The sequence below is a fragment of the Cataglyphis hispanica genome, chromosome 1 (assembly GCF_021464435.1).
Source record: "Cataglyphis hispanica isolate Lineage 1 chromosome 1, ULB_Chis1_1.0, whole genome shotgun sequence".
Lineage (NCBI taxonomy): Eukaryota > Metazoa > Arthropoda > Insecta > Hymenoptera > Formicidae > Cataglyphis > Cataglyphis hispanica.
The window spans coordinates 3,801,219-3,813,723 of NC_065954.1; the positions used below are offsets into that span (position 1 = coordinate 3,801,219).

Here is a 12,505-nt window from a genome sequence, read left to right on the forward strand (position 1 = left end):
ATGATCGTCTATAATTTTATGTAGAGATTTTCAACGGACAATTGTCGTGTAATTCATGTCTTTAAAAATAACGTCAATTTTTTGAAGAATATTTGAGCCGCCAAATTTATCGATATTTATCCATCGCTTCGATAGATCTTCGTAGAACGAGGGAAAAAGCAGTCCAAGCGGTCAAGGGATTGAGAATTGAATTCTAAGTGATTCTTCAAGAGACGGGGAAAAAATACTATCTTGGGTAATTTGTGTGGGAGTTGTTGGTGTGTGTCGTTTTCCTTCCAACTTCCTCGCTCTTTTCTCAATTCCTTGTTGCACAGCCTGCGCTCCCTACTCTTCTTTTCGCGTCCTACTCGATCCTTCTTTCTACGCTTTCTTGTCGCTCCCCTTGCGTAAAATCTCTCTCGTGTATCTTGCCCTTCTTCGAGTATAACTTACAGACGCCATTAAATGCCAGAAGCAGGTTTAAACCTCCGAGAAACCGTCGAGCCCTTTTGTACCGGGGTGTAAAGATTTCGCAGCAGGCCCGCCGGAGCGAGAGGCTCCGGCCACGAGTGTGCCACCCTCCCTCGTAACTCTGGCCGCCCCTTTTGTACCCTCCTTGTACGAAATTTTGACAGCCGTCTGCCTGCGCGCGAGAGAGCGCTCGGCGTCTTTCGTCGCAAATGCCTTGTCGGCCCAAAAGGGTCCTCCAGCAATTCGTCTCGCGACTCTTCAGAACCCGCGTTGTAATCAAACTGTTTAACGCACTCGGCGACCCGTTCGCAAAATCTGCATTAGGCATATGACACCGCAATTATTCCACAGTAATGGGATTTATTGTGTCGTGAACGAGTAAATTAATTAGACGGTGGAAAAGATTGCGAAATAATTGCGATCGAGATCGAGTTATCGTTAACTTACAATGCGGGATATAAATCCATCGATTTCCCTTTTTCCTTTCAAATGTTTCGGAATACGTGGAACACGATCTACTTTTTGATCTGCGTCTCTCGATTATATGAATTTCAGCCATCGCGCTTGAAATTGCAATTGTATCGATTCATCCACATTTAAATTCAAGCGTAGATTTGGCGAAATCCTATTATCGGTCGACAAAGCCGGTACCTTATATCGAATCGGCGCAAGTGACATCCATTTTCGCGTACTATTTAAACTATGGGATGAATTAAATTGGATGCCTATATAAATCCTTAGAATCTCCCCGTGTGTATCAGCTCGGGCCACAGATGTTTCTCGGCGATTGTCCCCATAAAAAAGGTTTCCCATAGTCGTAGGCGATAAAGCAGGCAGTCGGATGGAAATTGAAAAGTGTAAAGCGGCTCGACATGTTCTGTTATTATTCCATTTCCAACTTTGATGATTTGGAATCGTCTTTTCGAAAATAGCGCGAGATGAAAGCGCTGAATCTCTGTTATTTGAGACAAATTATATCTTCATTTTTTTATTTTTTTTTTTCAATTTTTATCACCACTTTTAATAAAAATTATTTTATTATTTTTTCCTATCTTTTTCGAGGGTATCTTGATCGGCTTGTATCGTCGTCGGCGTGTCTTGTCTTGGAGTTACGATTCTTGCACGCAGCCTGTCGGGGGAAAATTTAGAAGATGGGGGAATAAAAAATATTGATCTTGTAACGCGTGTCTCGTAAGGGTTAGCCTACATTCCCCAGGTTTATCGACTTTTCGTCCTAAATCAACAGAAGCCGACGCCTTGCCTTTCGGGACCGTGTTGACATCGTCTTTTTGGCCCCGTTTACCTCACGTTTACGACGCTCCCCGGCAATGTACGCCCACACGCCGCCGAACAATCTTCGTCGATGGAACGAAGGCGTATTGCCAGTCGCGTAAAAGTCGATTGCGTGCCGCTGAAATGCGCCGATGGAACGTCGAACGTTGGCCGGAGTTTCTAAAGAAACTTATTTTTCCATCTAAACGTTTCCCCATACGAGGCACGACAGCCGACAGATGTTCGCTTCCAGTCTGCGCGCGCGTTATCCAGATTCTAAGAAAGCGAGTATTTGCATTAGCGAGCGTTCCCATCTCGGAATTTTCGAATCTCTGCAAACGTCTGTGTCCTGTATTTTCTAGAAGCATCGCATTTGTGCGATTCTTATATCAAAATAGAAAAATTACAAATTTTTCTATTTTCGACGATATAGAGACAAATTTATCCTATATCCAAATAAGAACAGCGTCATATTATTTGACATTTAAAAACTGCGGGATAATAACTAGGCCGTTGAGCGATGATAGATGTTAATATCTAACAACGGCGGCAGTTAGGTCTGCGTTAACATACGCTTTAGCGGCGCACAATGTATGGTTGTCTAACCAGTTAATCAATTTCACATCCCGTACGGCTATTTTAGCGTATACACGTCCGTCCGTTTGCATCGCGAGGACAATGAGAGTCATACCGTGTAATGGGACGACGGATCCGGCCACCGGCTTGTAAATCATAAGGTTTTACTACTTAATGATGCTTCGGTGCGCCGCGTAAGGTACAATTACGTCGTGTCTCACAGAATTGCATATCGTAACGTTAGAACGTGACCAAAAAACCTTACGATTTGTAAATGTTAAGAGAAAAGATAATGGAATTTTTCATGCAATATTCAAAGAAAGAAAACTTTTTATGCAACGAATCATTTAATCACGTAAAAGATGTATAAATTTATTATTTTCCATTTCGAATTTAATGTCTTTTATTTTATTATTAAAATATGCATCGTGTGTGATACATGACTCAGTACGAGACTCAGCATCAACGATATGTGTAAGCCTCGTATGTCTGAAACTCGCACACTCACGTTACCACACGCATGCGGGATTAATTTTTGCCCATGGAGTGGTGATAGCACGACGACTAGAGCCACTTGAGACATACTCATTCACACCCTCATTAAGTGCATCGTGCGTCTTCTTTTCTAACCGCCACGCCACGACAACCTCTTTTTCTCTCCCGGTTCTCTTTCGTGTGTGCAATTTTTCTTAAGCCTCGTCTGAGGAGAACCGTCATCGTTGACTTTAGCCAACTCACGTGTCGTAGATTGCTCGCGACTGGTGCAAACGAGAAACATCACGTAATCATATTTGAGTTATCGTCAATGCAATTTCTAAAGGAAAAATCCTTTGAAATTCTCTTCGAATAATCACGAATCTGTCGACTTAAAATTTATTTCACAAATTCCATCTCCCTTTATTAAATATTCGCTACCTAAACGCTATTTGCTGGCATAAGTTACGAATTATCCTGTACTTGAAATATATTAACGTAATTATAAGCAAGTAAGAGCAGACGAAGAATTTACAAGTGGACAGCCGAATTTAAAGACCATAAATCTTCTCGGTCCGAATTTAAAGACCGAAGAATCGATCGACCCCGACCAACTAACCCGTCGCGTCGTCATAGATGCGCTTCCGACATTCGAGAATTGGTAAATTTCATTAAAGCTTTCTCTCCAACTTATACTACTACATGCTGATTAGTTTTCTGGCGAATCAACCGCAACGCCGGCGGTCGTCTTCGAGCCATCCAATCAACCAACCAACTAACCAACGTCCGAAGCTGCTCCGCTAATCGTTGAGAATCCCTTCGCATTATCCGCGTAAGCCGCGGTACTTTCGGCTGTATCTAATATTAATGAGAAATTGTAGGAGGTCGACTATATACCGGCTTAATCTCCTTAAGATCAGACCCCGTCATTAAATATTTACCGCGGACGCGGATAATGGTGCTCTGTGTGCCGGCATTGTTTCGTCGCCTCTGATGAGCGTATATTTATATAATTAATAAAAGCAACGATGGCGTCCTTGGGAAAGAAACAAAAAGCGGACTGATAGTCTATCGTGAGGATGGCGACGGGGCGCGGTGAGAGGGCGTCGTCGGAAATGAGCATTTGCACGCTCGACGGAGGAAGCACGCGGCTCTGAAAGAAATTGAATCCTTCGGCGAAATCACCTGTTAGGGTCGCCGTGAAAAGAATCTTGTCCTATGTACCGTCTCCAAAGGAAAAGAGAAGAAAGGATGAATCTCCCCGCGTTTTTCTGCGTCAAATTGGCACTCCCTGTCCGCCGCCTGTTTCCCGCCTTATCATTCGCTCACTCTTTCTCTCCTCTCTCTTTCGATTGCATGATATTGTAAAAAATTATTATCTAAAGCTTGATAATTAATCTGGCCAGATCATCTCGATGTCGCATGTGTAGAATTAATGTTGAATCGTTTCTTTTTCTCATTTTTTGATCAATGTTTATAGGAAACTTTTTGTTCAAAATCAAATTTTCTATAAAATTTCAAAGCCTAGCCAAAACTTTGGGCCCACCCTGTGTATATACATTGTAATTTAATGTTATTTAAATGTGATCAAACTTGATATACCAAATAATCGTGATTTGGAGCCGTTAGAAACAACATTTTGCCGTTAGATACAAACGTTCGATAATAAATTGCAAAATCAGACTTTATGCGCGACCACTTTGCCGAATGTTATGGTACATTTTGCGGAATTTCGTCCAGCGATACGCGTTATACATCAAACTCCCCTCGGAGAAATTTCCAGCGGACGTTCGATATCGACGCGGTTCGCTAGGCCGGGATATAATGGCCGAGCAAATTCGAAATTGTGATATCCCCGAGCGCGTGTTACGTCACGTGTCACATGTCCGTGATAACCGACGGACTCGTTATCATCCTCATCGGTACGAGATCGACGGGCACCGCCGCGCGGCGATCTCAGAGATCTATCCAAATACAATACCGTAACGAGACGACGGGATGCGCTAACGACCACGGCGCGAAATTAATGATGCTCGTCTGAACTATCGAATAACAGTACTTAGGCTCTCATTACCCAAAGTATACCATTACCGGCGCGGAAGGTTAACGAAGGGCGCCACAGATTATCTATCTTCCATTACGTTAACATCACGTTGTTGTTATATGTTCTAGATATTAGCATTATTTCTGAAAATGCGTAAATCCTAGTCCTATTTCTCTCTTATATGAGATCACGTGTTTTTGTCCAATAAACATTTCAACGTGTACTAATATATATATATGAAAATATAAGTGTGAATATGGATGTATGTGTCAAAGTACGGATATATATAATCTGAAAAAAAATATATATATATATATATATATCAGTTTTATATAATAAATTCGTAAATCGGCAACTCTAAAAATTAACTGCTAGTTTCGCTGAATTTTTTACCGCCAGCCCACGCGCGACGTCGAGCCGCTGTCAAAGCCGGAACAATTTTTCTCGGTCCGACGCGAGGAGCTCGTATATTCCGAGTGCGGCCGCGATAAAATTTAAAATATACGACGACACCATTGCGCGCCGCCGCTGCGAAGTGGCTTTAAATTTCCGTTATGCGCCTATCCAGATATTTCGAGTTATGGACTCCTTTCTGATCCGCCTTATACCCATCATTTTTAACTCGCCTTCATCATCCCTTCCGAACGGAGAGTGCAATGCTCTTTTAATATATATACGTTCATGCGTAAGCATAATGTTACGCGCGATAAGATAACGATAATATATCAGTTTCGTGTAAATTGTAAACGTTTACAGCATTTATTAACAAAGTTTAGTTCATTTATCATAGAAAATAAATTATAATTTTGGATCACATCATTACACAGTGAGTTGTCTGTTTTGTTAATATTAAAAAAAAAATGATGTTATTCTCGTGTGTAGGCAATTTGAAATGTTAGCCATTTGTTAATATACGACGGAGAGAGGGAAAGAGTATTTAATTTAATTAATTCCGATATTCGGTGAATATCAATTTAGTTTCACAGCATATTGAATAAGCGACAGCTTTACTTTCAATTGAAGGTATAAGCGCACATATCTGGCTAAATATAAATCAGAGCAATCCCATGACGAATCCAGAGGTTCGATCTGCAATTAAATTTGTACCGGCAAAACTCGTTAATATGCGCTTTATCGCTGATATTAAATCGGATAATTTCTATTGCTCGAATGTAATATCTTTTGATTATCATTTTGTTCCGTTCAATATTTAAAACAGAATACAGAATTTTCAGACATTCAAAAGACATTTAGAAAATTATTTTCATAGTTTTATGATAACATATAATTTCTCCTTTGTGTGTGCAGGAATATGTATGTGTGATGTGTTGTATTTGCATTATTGTTATGCTAATATTTTAATTATTTTTTATCATCTAAAATTATTAATAAATTTTAACAAGTTAAGAGAAAATTGGCGATCAAGAGATGAAATAATTTTAACTATTCTAAAATATAATTTTATTAAGCTGTAAAAATTTTTAAATTTATTAATTAATAATATATATAATTACCGAGTGATCCAGAGCAATTCTTTGAGATAATTACAATAAATGATCACTTTGAACATTCTGTATATGCGAATGTTTGTGCGTTCGAGTGTCATGCGTGAATATCGTCTGAATTGATTTAGTGTCGAATTCATTACTATCACAGACAGACACATCGTTGATCGGACAACATTTCTAATTAATCCCGGAATAAACAAAATGCTTCGTCCCGTTTTGCAAATATGCGCTAGCCCTAATTAACGATCAAAGTTAGACGCAACAATTCGCATGATAGAAATTGAAGCTGATTGATAATGACCTGTAATCAATATAAGTAATGTGTAAAAATATTTAATATTGTTAGAAACAACGGCTTTATTTTTAATATTAATTATTTAAACGCTAATTTTTCTCGGGAAATCGAGCAAATTTTCATCAAATCTGTATAGTTGATAGCCCTATGACTTGCTACCTTGTGTCCAATTTAGCGAACACTAATTATGGTTATTTACATCACTAACGAATATGTTAATTTGAATAACATCAATAACAACATTCTTGATTGCTCTAAGGGTGCATGGGGGAAATGGCGAAAAACGGGGAAAAGGGGGAAAGGGAAAAAGGTCAGGGGAATCAGTTTTGCACAAGCCCTTCGCAGATCGGACAAACCGCGACTCGCTTTGTCCACGATTTATCGATGGGTCGGGTACAAATGGGGTCGTTCCTATCGCGCTATTCTGCGCGCGATGTAGTGCGACAGCACGTTCAAAAGCGTCATTTCGATTTCACACCGTCGATTTCGACTGGCGAAACGATCGCTAGACCGTGCTCGCGTTACAATGTGCCCAGTTCACTGTTTACCGACGTTCGTATAAGAGCGGATAGATAGCATTTGTGAAGGGCTGGGGAAACTCGTCAACTCGGTTTTGTTCGGCTAACGAATTTGAAAAACGACGCGAATCGCCAATGGAAAAAAAAAAAAATCTAGCGTTCTGCGCGACAACCACAATTCTTTCTCCGCAGTATCACAATCTCCAGCCAGTATCAAATGTTTTTCGAATTTTTTTTTTGCTTTCTAACGTTCTCTGTAAATTACACAGATACGATTACATTTCTCTTGGAACGATCGAGTAATGTTTTACTAGAGAAATTCAGCGAATTAAATTCCCGACAATACGCTTGAGTGCTCGTTGCAGGATGTCACTGTAATCCGTACACGACAGAAACAACGTGATAATCCGCGAGCAGTAATCAGTAACAAGGTTGTAAATAGTGAAAAGGAGATCTCCCTGTCTCTCTCTCTCTCTCTCTCTCTCTCTCACTTTCTCTCTCTCGTGTTTCCCTTTAATGGCACCGACGTATATACATATGTATACATATGTATGTCGGTAAAGGGTGAAAGCGGAGGGAAGAAGAGGGATTGCATAGTGCATTATGCGCCCTTATTGTACCCTTGGCTCTCTCCCTTCCACTGTGCCTTACAAATAATCCTCGCAACAGCGTAACCCCATTAATAATCGCTATAAATATTCATCCGGCTAGTGATTTACGGGTTGACCGCGGATATATGATAAAAAAGTGTTCTTTGCGAGAAATTTTAATGCCGCTTCCTGCGGCGACCATTATGACTGACCCGCGTTCCTTTCTGCTTTAGCCGATATATTTTACTTTCGCGGGGGCAAAAATTAAAAGGGGGAAGAATGTACTCAAGTGCGGCCGAGAATATATATATATATATATATATATATATATATATATATATGTATATATAAAAGCGTATACTTGTATATACGAGGGTGTGTTCCTTTTAATAACGGCGTCTGCGACGTAATAAGGCATTTTAGGCACCTGAAACAGTATTTTCGGCTGTAATATTCCTCGCGAGCCAATTTCGTCTTGGGCTTACGTTGCTAAAAGATCCTCTTAAATCTTAATTATAAGCCACGATAATACTGCTGGGTTTTTTAATACGGCCAGCGTCCTCAGGTTATAAAGTAAGCCCACGATATATCACGAAGAATTTGCCTCAGAATTTATCGTTGAAAATGGTTATTAGGTTGGAATAAATTTATTTATGCGATCACGCACACACACTTACAAGCTACTATATAAAAAATTTGTCATCTGCAAAATATATTCCTTCTTTTGTATAATTAATATCTCTCGTATAGAAAAATTAATACCTCTTATATTAAAATATATATGTGCCACAATTAATATTCTTTCAAAAGCAGAATGAAAACGCAAAGAGAAAATTATACACATATTTTTAGACGTATATTTTAGACTTAATACAGTTTATACGGACGAAATTATCATTTTTGAGAGATACAGAGTTAGCTTCATTATCTAATTTAATGACGCCTTTAATATCAAAGGCTCGCGACGTCGTCACTCCGCGAACGAGCACTATTTGTATGACTAAATTGGTTGGGCGTTGCTAAAAGGGATGTCGAGAGGAGCGAGGTGCTCGTTCGTACAAGCCACCCTCAGTGAGAGAGAAGAGGGAAATTCTCCTGTGGAGTTGGGCGCTCGTAGAAGTTGAGTTTTCTGTTATTACCGTCGTGCATCTATGAAATTGCACGTTACCCTCAAGGAAACTTCGCACGAAGATTGAGGCATTCATAAAGATATTAATAATTGACTTGCGCAGCGCGCCCCGACATGGCTGAAGACGTATCTTAGCCCCGCTCGACAAATATTCCGATACAATTATCTTTTGTCTATTTAAAGGTCTTTCTCTTAATATCTTTCCTCCGCTTTTAAAGATTCATATAAGATGTTGGATCTTGGAATTATAATTAATAAAGCAAACCTTTTTAAGCATACAGCGTTTCTAGCTAAGTCTTTTCTACGCGAAGAGAATTGAAAAAGAAACGAAAAGAAAAGAAGAAAGCATTTTATATATCGTCCAACCAATATTAATTTCCCGGCGCGGGCTACATTCTGCACGCAGTTAAATCCGACAGCGAACATTAATTACGGTCGAGCTAAAAAGCCCTTAATCCGGCATCGCGCGACCAAACTCATTCGCGCGAACGACCGAGGCGATAGGATAAGAGAAACGAGGACATTCGGGCTAAAACTCTTCGTCCCACGAAGCGGAAGCGCCGTCGTCTCTCGAATCTCGTTTAATATAGCGATCGCGCCGCTCCCTCCCATATATGTACGCGGTGTACCTATGTACGAGAGGGGGAAGGGGGGGGGAAGGGGGTACATACGAGGGATGCACACGCCCGGATACACGTGCGTACACGGACGAGCGCGCACGACCAATCGCTTTAGAGACGGTCGGCCGACGATAACGAGGCCGCGGCGGCAAAGGAAACGGAACATCGCGGGATATGCGTGCGGAATTTTTCATGCAATCCTATAAATGGAGAGCGGAGAGCGCGGCGCACCGCGGCCATCCAGCCGGGTCCATATCACCTCCGGTGGATTCCGGGCTCGCGCAGTTCTGCCCAGGATTCTGATCGCGACCAGCGTGACCCAGCGCCGGCTGGGTATGGTATACGGCGGGTACGACTCCTCTCGTGCATTGGTTGCACGTCCCATTGCGCAAATGCGCCATTTGGATTCCCACCGACGAACGCGCACGCAAGAGAGATGTATTTTATGGTCGGTTATACTGTATATATAGGGTGCGTCGGTATTACCAGAGCGATGTAAAATCCCTGAGACGGAGATTGAGATAAGATAAGCTTGCAATCGATTTTTCCTTGATAAAAATTGCAAATATGCGTTAACTCTAATTAACGATCACAGTCCGGCACGATTATTATGAGAAAAATTAAAATCGACAAACGATGTAATCCATAAATGTAGAACTTGAAAAATATTGATTATTGTGCACGGATAAATGTTGTGTCAAATTATAATTAAAATTGTATTATTAAAAATTTAATTAATTTCGGAAAATCCGAAGATTTAAATAATAAAATAAATTTTTTTTCACAAGTTTTGCATATAGTTAACAAAATGTAACATAAATATCGCACGAAGCTAAATATCTCAAATAAATTTCAAATTTAAGTTTTGATTAGATAAGATTAAATCAAGATTTTTCGCGTACTTAATTGATTATCGTCAATAATCATTGATATCTCTTCATCGAAACAATCATCAATTTTCTTTAGCTTGTCCTCTAATAATTTATAATCGAGATGCTGTTAGTTGTGGGACACTCTATATACACTCATGTTTCTCTCGAAGTCCATTTTCAGTTGGATAGAGGTGCTTGGTCCTTTCGGCATCCCGTATATTTAATTGGTTGTCGCTTTTCGGTCACCGGAGGATTACGCACGGGATTTCGGTCATGTCGACTCAAAGAGCCTCTTCTCTTTTGTGGAAGGAATGTTGTGCGAGACATACGTACTGCCCGCGGTGATATCTCGATATATATCCGGTATTATTCCAACAACATTTTGTTATTTGAATCTGGGAAATATATGAATCTTATCGCTGCAAACATATACTGTCAAATTACAGTTAATCGCGTTTTGTCAGCCGTCAAGATTTTTTCTCGCTCCTTGCTTTTGCGCTCGCTATTCTTCGTGGACCGCGTAATTAGCTGCTTATTGTCCTGTCCTCGGGTTTCTCTCGCTAAAAAGTTATAGTTACTCGTCGCAACGACAGCATATATATATATATATATATATATGGCGTCGAAGTGAAAAGGTTATCGTCACCATAAAACCGAGGTAACTTGGTTTCGTGAGTCGTGTTACGATGCAGCCGGTGCATTCGACTGCGTCCCTGCTATAATTACTTGAATTCAGTGCTCTCGTGGAGGGTGTCGCTTGAATCCGAAGCTTTATTGGCTTGTCCTTTAATCAATGCGACCGAACCCTCGCAATAGACTCTGCGAGTACAGCGATGCGCGACGACAAGCGAAGACAGTGATAGCAACTTCCGATTGCAAGGGTTGTCGGTTGCCGACAACGCGCATGGCATCTGACTGTCGATTGAAATTATGGGGCTGCAGCAAGGGCGGTAATCACCATAAGCGCAACCGTCTGCGGGAATTAGCAAGTCTATTAGTACATGCGCCGAGACGTACCATTGCAAAGTGACAATTGCTTCCATAATGTTTGCGAGAGTGATACATCGCGACATTGAGAGAAAATATTTGTGCATTTTATTTAAATTTCATGTTAATCGTACTTGCTAATTAACACACCTGACAAAATTTTAAATTTTATTTAATAAAAAAATTAATTCAAAAAGAATCAAAAGATTATTCTTATTTGATAGAAATCTTTTCCTCTCGAGGATAGAAATCCATCTGTCAACGAAATAGTATTTTGAACAAAGCTGAAAAAAACTGTGCAAATTATCGAGCTCGCGAATAGAACGTCTTCTTTGATAATCCAGCAAGATCGATGGCGATGTCGTAAAAAGAAATGTATCGACGTACGTCATGATCAATAAAAACGATGGTAAGTAACATCTCGAAGATGTGCGGTTAGTATGTCGCTACTCAAAGTCTTTAATTAAAAGAACATTCGTGGCACAGCCTCGCCTTAAATTTTGCAATGCAGCTTTTCTAATTAGGAAAGTGTATGTGATACTTTTCTAATTAAAAAAGTTTCGCGTCGCAAAACAGGTCGGCGCTCTTCTACCGCAGACTCCTTCGCATCGGCGCGCGCGAGCGATGTATGTGTTTGTAAGCTAAGATAACTATATTTTTCGGAATTAACGACTTTGATTTTTATAGTAAGAGATTTTAGCAAATAAATCTGATTTTACGCAATCAGATATCTAATTTTCATTAATTGTTCAAGTTTCGATCTCGATCGTTTTCTTTGTTGAACGCGGCCAATGACAATAACGGAAGAATCGGATGTAATTTAGTTGGTAGGATTCTTCTTCAGCGATACTCGGTGAACAGAATATTTACATCGTCAGAGTGATCCGAAAGGGGTACGGAGCACAAGGGAAAAAGAGAAAAACGAGCCAAAGTGGCATTTCGAAAGTTTCTCATTCTTGAAGTCGAAGTTTGCCTTTGAGGGTGTAATGAAGCGGGAGCGGGCGGGCGCGTCGAGGGAGTCTCCTCACCTGTCAAGTGCAACCTGTTATCGAGTTACTTAAAGCGGCTCCCGTCTGGTAAACGTACCGCGATAAGCTCCGCGCAGTTACGTCAAAGTGAGGTATGGCGCTTGAGAAGCGCAAAGTTTCGCGTATATACTTACTTCGTTTG

General features: G+C 40.5%; 2 protein-coding genes across 3 annotated transcripts in view; one reads left to right on the forward strand and one right to left on the reverse strand.

The window, feature by feature from the left end:
- LOC126852930 (uncharacterized) overlaps nucleotides 1–12,505 on the reverse strand; it is a 63,835-nt gene that overhangs the window by 15,884 nt on the left and 35,446 nt on the right. The gene's annotated exons all lie outside the window — the stretch shown is intronic.
- Nucleotides 3,729–12,505, forward strand: part of LOC126852868 (semaphorin-2A) — a 332,693-nt gene continuing 323,916 nt past the window's right edge. The window contains exon 1 of the mRNA XM_050598166.1: nucleotides 3,729–3,732. The gene's annotated coding sequence lies outside the window, so the exon portion shown is untranslated. The remainder of the gene's footprint in view (nucleotides 3,733–12,505) is intronic.